This window comes from Lactuca serriola, chromosome 5 (assembly GCF_051521515.1).
Source record: "Lactuca serriola cultivar US96UC23 chromosome 5, Lser_US96UC23_V15, whole genome shotgun sequence".
In the NCBI taxonomy this organism is placed as follows: Eukaryota; Viridiplantae; Streptophyta; class Magnoliopsida; order Asterales; family Asteraceae; genus Lactuca; species Lactuca serriola.
In genome coordinates, this window is record NC_136412.1 from 34,995,492 (window position 1) to 35,003,485 (window position 7,994).

General features: G+C 41.0%; 1 non-coding gene across 1 annotated transcript; it reads right to left on the reverse strand.

Moving 5' to 3' along the window:
• Positions 1 to 7,114: 7,114 nt before the first annotated feature.
• LOC145056186 (small nucleolar RNA R71) lies at positions 7,115 to 7,221 on the reverse strand. The gene has a single exon (XR_013685717.1). It is a non-coding gene; the product is annotated as a small nucleolar RNA R71 (small nucleolar RNA).
• Positions 7,222 to 7,994: the final 773 nt, after the last annotated feature.

The following is a 7,994-nucleotide window of genomic DNA, read 5'->3' on the forward strand; positions in this document are numbered from 1 at the left end:
AGAGATCTTCTTCGGAGAGATTGGTTGAGATTTATGTATGAGAGGTGGTGGCATGTCATGGGGTGCCAACATCGATAGTGTTAGATCGGGATATGCAATTTACTTCCAGGTTATGGAAGAAATTTCATGAGGAGCTGGGTACCCGATTCCATTTCAGTACAAGCTAGCACCCACAGGGGAATGGACAGAGCGAGTGACCGATACAGACGATCGAGACATGCTACGTACATGTGTTATGGACTTCAGTGGAAGTTGGGACACCTATTTTCCCTTGGCTGAGTTTTCTTACAACAACAACCACCATTCTAGTATTGGTATGCCTCCCTTTGAGCTCTTATATGGGAGGAGGTGTAGGACTCCCATCTTTTGGGGATAGGTAGGGCAGAGAGTGATGGGTAGCACTGAGATAGAGCTTAGGATAACTAAGCAGGTTCAGCAGGTCAGACAAAGGTTACTGACAGTCTAGAGTCACAGAAGAGTTACGCAGACCGGCGACGATCCGAGCTTGAGTTCCAGGCCGGAGATTTTGTCCTCCTAAAGGTATCCCCAAGGAAAGGGGTGATCCGATTCAGAAAGCGGGGAAACTTGGGTCCTAGATATATCGGTCCTTTTAGAGTGATCGCCCGAGTAGGTAAGGTAGCTTACCGATTGGAGCTACCTGCAGAGTTGAGCCAGATTCATAACAGCTTCCACGTGACTTTGCTGAGGAAGTGTGTAGCCTATGATACAGTGGTGGTAACCTTAGAGGATATTCAGGTAGATGCGAGCCTGAATTACATTGAGAGGCCGATAGCAATTTTAGATCGGAAGGTGAAGGTTTTCAGGAATAAAGAGGTGCCCCTGGTTTAGGTCCAGTGGCAACATCGGAAGGGATCTGAGTACATGAGAAGTACCCAGAGTTATTTTCAGAGCATGACTTCGAGGGTGAAGTCTGATTCAAGTCGGGGAGAATTGTAACATCCTGACCCCAGTGCACTTTTGGTAGAGAAGAGGAGAGTATCAAAGCAAGGAACAAGAAGGGACTATTGGAGGTAGTGATTATCCATCTTTGGCTTCTGTTAGAAGGTAAAAGTCATCACCTTGCTCATCATATTGATTAGATCTTGTTTCTAGGAAGCTTTTATAGCTTTTTCCACTTTTCCTTGAGATCTTGAGTGATTTGAGCTTTATTAAGAAACTTAGACTTCAGATCTGGACTTTGTGAGGTCCCTTAAGCCCAAAGGACTAAGCTTTATTGAGCTAGAGAAGAGCTTTTATGCTTAGGACCATAAATGGAACTTGTTTTTGGAATTTCAAGCCATTAGTGCCATGCATGGACGTAAAGCTTACTGCTTTTTGTGGTATCTCAGCCTTAGGAGGCTAGATCTAGAGTTTGGGGTTGTAAATCTACCTTAAAAATCCTGAATGAGAAAAGGATCTGAAGGGACTCGACAAGTCGGCTAGGGTTTTCCCCGACGAGTCTGGACACGAGTAACTCAGCGAGTTGATGAGACAACTCGACGAGTTAAGTTGGATTTTTGCGACATTTCTGAAGAAACGAGGTGACTCGACGAGTCACATAAATGCACTCGACGAGTCGGGTTAACATGGACTGTTGACTTGAGTGTTGACTTCTGTTGACCATAGGGTTTGGTCAAGACAAGGATTATGGGGACCATGGAGGGGTAAAATGGTCTTTTACCCATTCCAGGAGTTAGAGAGAGAAAATAACTTTATTTAGAATTGTGATTAAAGTGTAAATTAGAGATAATTATCATATGTGTTAGGCGGAGGCTAGATTCGGTGATTCGTGTATGAGGTTTATTTGCTTGCTTATGAGGTGAGTCTTCTCACTATACTTACCTTGGATGGTAATCTATGTGTGACCGGATGGTCTTATGTGCTTATATTGAGTATTGTGATATCATGCACTATGTCTTTATGATTTGTGCTATGCATATTCTGAGCTTACTGAGTTAGGACCGGAGGGTCCACCTGAGTTGTGGGACTGGAGGGTTCCACTGAGACACATTGATCAGATGGTCTTATTCGGGTATAGCCATGAGAGGCTAATGAGATGTGTGTGGTATTTTGGGGAACTCACTAAGCTTCATGCTTACCGTGTTATGTGTTATGTGTTTCAGGTACTTCTCAGGATCACGGGAAGGTGCCGGCTTGATTGTACACACGAGACGGAGTTATATTTTGAGGATCTTGAATTTTATATAAAACTATTATGGACATGCATTTTGATAATTTGACATTCTGGAGATTTTGTGATATGTGTTAATGAGATTTATGTGATTTTAAAATGAAAAATTTGTTTGAAAATTTACGGTGTTACAATCTAGCACCTTAACTAAGCCAATTACAACCGAGGCCCATCCTCAGGAGCCACACACCTTCTGCTTTTGAGATCAACCTTGATGCTATCTTGTCTACTAGGACATTCGAGTTCGCAGATCAATCTGATCTCGCCATCATCCCATCACTGGTCCGGAGGCTTACGACTATTATTTCCTGCCCTATAAATACTTTTGAATATCTAAATGGCCTGCTCACCCAAGTTAACCTAACCAACCGGGCCTTTCCCATGGGCTTCACCCATAACAATCATAACCAAATGAGCCTTGCCCACGAATCTCGCTCAATCTATCATAACCAAATGGGCCTTGTCCACGGGTTTCACTTATTCCACATAATCGAACGGGCCTCGCCCACAAGTATTACCTATCCTAACATATCCAAATGGGCCTCGCCTACGAGTCTCACCCATCTGAGGTCCATACCAGCACAATACACCATCACAAATCCAAAAATCCTCATTCGTAACTAGGAGTGGTCAACCAACAACAACGGTCTTCCTCGACCCATGTGTACGGTTCAATTCCTTCTACAACCAACAATTTGTAACATTCGAAAGTATTGGTATGTTTCCTTTTAACCCTTTGTGCAAAAACCTTTCATTTTGGTCCCTATTTTAGTTTGCGGGGCGTGCCCTATGGGTACACTAAGCGTATTGGCTCTTTAGTGGATCGTGGATGCACCCACACATGCTGGGCATACGTGGGAGAAAATGGGGGGGGGGGGGGTGGTACTTTGGCAAGCTAGAAACCCTAATCTTTAGGGTTTTACCCTTATATAAGCTCATCATGTCCCTTAAGCCTTGCCTCTTATTAGCCTTCATATCTACTAAACCATAATCTTGACCCTTAGCCACCATTTTAGTTTTGTTGAGATCTTGTGATGGATATTAGTGTTTTCTTATGCTTTTTGAAGAGATAAAAGGTCATTGAAGATTCAGTGCTTGGAATGAAGCTTAGAGATCCATAGTTGTGACCTCTTTTGCAAGCTAATGAAGATAAAAAGTTCTTAGCTTGACAACTCTTTGTGTAGATCTGGTTTGGGGTGACTTATGACTTATTTTAGTCCCTTTGGTTTATCCTTGTGAGTAAAGGTTACCCCAAGATCTTAGTCTCTAGATCTGGACGTTTTAGAGGTCCATCATGCATAAAAATGTCACATTGATAGTTTTTGTGCAACCATGCAAAGTTCATGTCTCATTTTATGGAGGTAAGATGCTAAAATTGGACCTTGGGGTGTTTTTAGCCATGTAAAGGCTTAAAGCCTTCGACTTTATGGGGTAGGACCATAATATGATGATATTTTGTGGATTGGATGATAAGTTCTGAAGTGATCTAGTCGTTCGGACAAAGTTTTGGGACTAGGACAATAGGCGTGGCGTACTATTGGGTATGCTGAGCGTACTGGCTGCGAGTCCATTTCTGAATCGATCGTGTACGCCGAGCGTACGAGCCTGGTACGCCGAGCGTATGCTAGGCTGGGCCAAAGGAGTTATGGGCTTAGGTCTTTGGGCTATGTTTCATTTGGGGATTAGCCCCTTAACTCCTATGGATAATTTCTGGACATTGGGCTTTCTTCGATGGGCCATACTGGGCTTTGGGTGCCATTTAAGAAATTGGGCCTTTTGGGAGCAAATGGGTTGGGCATTGATGTTGACTGGGGTTGTTGTTTTCCCATTTCACAGATGTATTAGTCTTGAAAGTAGTCGCTTCCATGGAAGGTTTCTTTTCAGAGGATATGGCCCTTTGTCTTTCGTCTTCTGAAACAAGATGGTAAGCATTCCCTAGACTAGGAATCGAGTTTGTTGCAAGGATTTGATTCATGATAACAACAAAGTCGTTATCAAGACCCAGGAGGAACTCGTATAATCTTTCTTTGTCCTTGAGTTGGATAAGGCGTTTCCCTATATCGCATTTACAGCCGTCACACGTGCATTTAGGTGTCGGAAGCACAACTTGCATCTCATCCCAGATTCCTTGGAGTTTGGTGTAATATGCTTACACAAAGGTTCCATTCTGATGAGTTATAGTGAGTGTTTGCATTAATGTGGAAGCCCTAGGGGCGCTTTCTTTTCCAAACCTTTCAAGAAGGTCTGACCAGATCTCGGAGGCGGTGTTAGAGTACTTCACGCTAATTCTGATTTCTTTCTCCATCTTTGTTGTGATCCAACCCTTCACCATGGTGTCACATCGCATCCATGGAGTGTAATCTTCTGACGTCTTCTTAGGTTTTGGAATAGACCCGTTAATGAACCCTACCTTGTTCTTGGCGAAAATAAAGTTGATCATCTCTTGAGACCAATCTGTGTAGTGTCGGTAAGGGTATTATTGACTTGCATCTGCTTTGGATAGTTAGATGCATGGATATAAAGTGGCGAGTTGGAATCCGGTCAACCTCTATTTTTCTTTGAAGGCTCAACAACATCCCCGGTCATGATGGTTGCTGGGTTTGAGGGTGATTAGGGTTTATGTTGTAACCTGCTATGATACCAAGAGAAAATCAAAGAGCATGTAATCGGTTCTTGTTGTTGATATGTGCATATTAGCTATATATTTAGTATAGAATTTTAATATTTTTTTTGGCTAATTTATTAAAATTTATGGGAAAAAGGTACTTAATTATATTTAAATTGTATTTTCAGCCTAAAAGATGTGCTCGGAAGAAAAAGGAAGCAAGAAATGCAATCGGGTGCTCGAGAATTAAATAAAGAAGAGAAAAAGTCAAAATACTGAAGAACTCGGTGAGTTGGATGCCTACTCGAGGAGTCCACACGAACAATTGCGAAGCAAATAGAATTCCTTGCGGTACACGGGTTTTTAATGAGGGACTCGACGAGTCGGTTACCGGACTCGACGAGTCGCCCCTGTTTTCAGAAGTCTATAAATAGGAGTCAATATCCCGAAACCAAGGACTTCTCTGGAACCCTTGGGGATGAAATTATGACTGGAGGTGCAGCTGGAAGCTATGGAACTCATGGAAGAACCCTAACTTCGAATTTTGAGATGATCAAAGGCAATTTTAGTTTACTCTTTACTTAATCTTTTGTTTGAACTATGTGTGAACTATTAGATTTCGTTTTTGAGCTACGTTCTGTTGTAATCATGAGCTAAAACTCATATCTTCTGTTTAGGGTAGATGAATTTATGACTATGTGTTGATTTTTGTTGTTGGATTAATTGAAATGGGTGAGTTTTGTTTTGTTAAGCTTGTTAAAGAACCTTATGTATTCACAAAAACTATTTTCTGTTAATTAACAAGTATATTAAGCTGCATGAACATCTCTTAATTGCTTATCACATATGATTTATGTGAAAACGTTGTTATGTGCCTAGGAATAACGAACGTGAAACTAGGGTTAACTAGAAAATAGGTAAGTTAATGTGTGAGATTGTGTGACGAACCATCAATAAGAGGTTAATTTGATTAGCTAATTACAAGTCTTACTTAACCCGAATTAATAAACTAGGAAATTTATTAGTTTAATCGCTTGATCACTGCTTAAATTGATTTGTTTTCTAAGGATTAGTAATAGCGAACGTGAACCTAATCACACTAACGGGTAGCCAATAACAATTAATCCATTGCACTTGCCATAAAATCAATCATATGAGTAAATGAATCGAACCTAAACAGAAGTCATCTCCATTATTGAATTTAGTTGATTGTTTAATTGCTTTAGCTGTTAATTGCTTAGTTTGAGAATTATTTCATTGTTTAAGTTTCCAGTCTTGCAAAACTAGAGAAAACCTTCCCTTTTATTAATTGTTTTTAGACAATTTGATAGTTAGTGTATTTACCGTTCCATGTGTTCGATACCCTACTTGCTTAAACTAAACTGCTATCGATAGGTACACTGCCTGCGTGTATTTGCTTTTATTTGAGTTTGTTAGGATTAAACTAGTTCGTTTAATACACATTAAGTTTTTCGCGCCGTTGCCGGGGAACGGTTCTAAAATAGATTTTAATTGCTAGTATTATCGATCATTTGTGTGAGAACTATCTTGCACAAACTTACTGCTTTAGTAGATTAGTTATTAGGATTAAATTCTAGTTTTTCTGTTTTTAGGATTTTAGTACTCAGTTTTTTCCTGATTTGCCTTTGACTCGCCGAGTGCAGTTGTAGCAACTCGACGAGTCCAATGTAATAATCCACTTTCGTTTTTAGTTGTATTTTGTTCTTTTTACGTGTGTTTTCTGTTTCTTTCAGGTATCTTATGACCCGAGGATCAGGCACACCCTTGATCCTGCCGCTCGCAATTCCGAAATCAGATCTTAGTAAGGACAAGGACAAAACCGTAGAATCATCTTCAACACCAAAGAAGTCACCATTCAAGAGCCTCAAATAAGCTTTTAGCAAGAAAAAGGGACAGAAAGTTGGAGAATCCAGCACCTCATTAACGAATGAAGGCCCTAAGAAAGAAGATACTGAGTACGAAACAGAAACCAAAGAAGAAAGCGACTTAGAAGGCGAACTAGCTAACACCATGGCTAACATCGATGTTCTCATGGGTGAATGAAAAAAAAGGATGAGCGACGACACCAACCCAGGACTCGTTCATCCTGTGATTCTTGCAACTGCCAACTTTGAACTTAAGGGCCACATACTTGCTCAACTTAAGGAAATCCCATTCTACGGGAAAGATCACGAAGACGCATAGAAGCATCTAGACGAGGTCAATGACGTAGCCGACTACTTCAATATTCCTAATCTACCTCGTGATACTGAAGGAGCCATGAAATATTGGTTGAAATCCCACCCTCCAAAACCGCAAAATTGAAGAAAGCTATAGCCAATTTTGAGGAACAAGCTGGAGAGTCACTTTATGAGGCATGGGAAAGATACAAATGCTTACTAAGGAACTGCCCGCACCATGATCTAAACAGTCAACAAGAAGTCTCCATTTTCTATGATGGAGTGAATGTGACAACTAGGAAGCTCCTTGACTCGCAAGGACCACTCACAAAGAAACCTCCCCTGGTGATAAAAGAGCTAATTGGAAAATTCTCTAAACACCCTAGAGAATAACATAACCCAAGAAATAACTCGACTAGAGGGATGGTGAATGCTATTTCGGATGACATGGAAATATTGATGGCAAAATTGGAAAGCATGGATCGAAGAATGACTAAGATGGACCAATCCATCCATGCCATTAGAGTGGGATGTGAAAACTGTATAGGGCCCCACCTTACCTAATGTAACATCCCAAAAATTAGGTCCAAAAATTTCATTTTTAAATCATTAATCAATTCATAATTATAATTCCTCCATCCAAAACATTAGTCAGTAGTACAAATCAGAGTTTCATTTCCAAAACACTTGTTCAATTATCAGAGTAAACATCCTGGGCTAACTTATCATGGTGTGTGCACTGCAATCCTTCCGAGCTCCTTTTTTGAAAACTGAGTACCTAAAACCAAAACTTAAAACCGTAAGCACGAAGCTTAGTGAGTTCCCCTACCTACCACATACCATACAATGACATAAAAATCAAATACTGGGACTTTCCCACTACATCGGACCGAATTCCGGACTAACTAGGCCTCGTACATTCCATCCGACCGAAGTCTGGACTAACTAGGGCCTTGCCCGCTGCATCGGACCGAAGTCCGAAATAACTAGGGCCTTGCCCGCTACATCGGACCGAAGT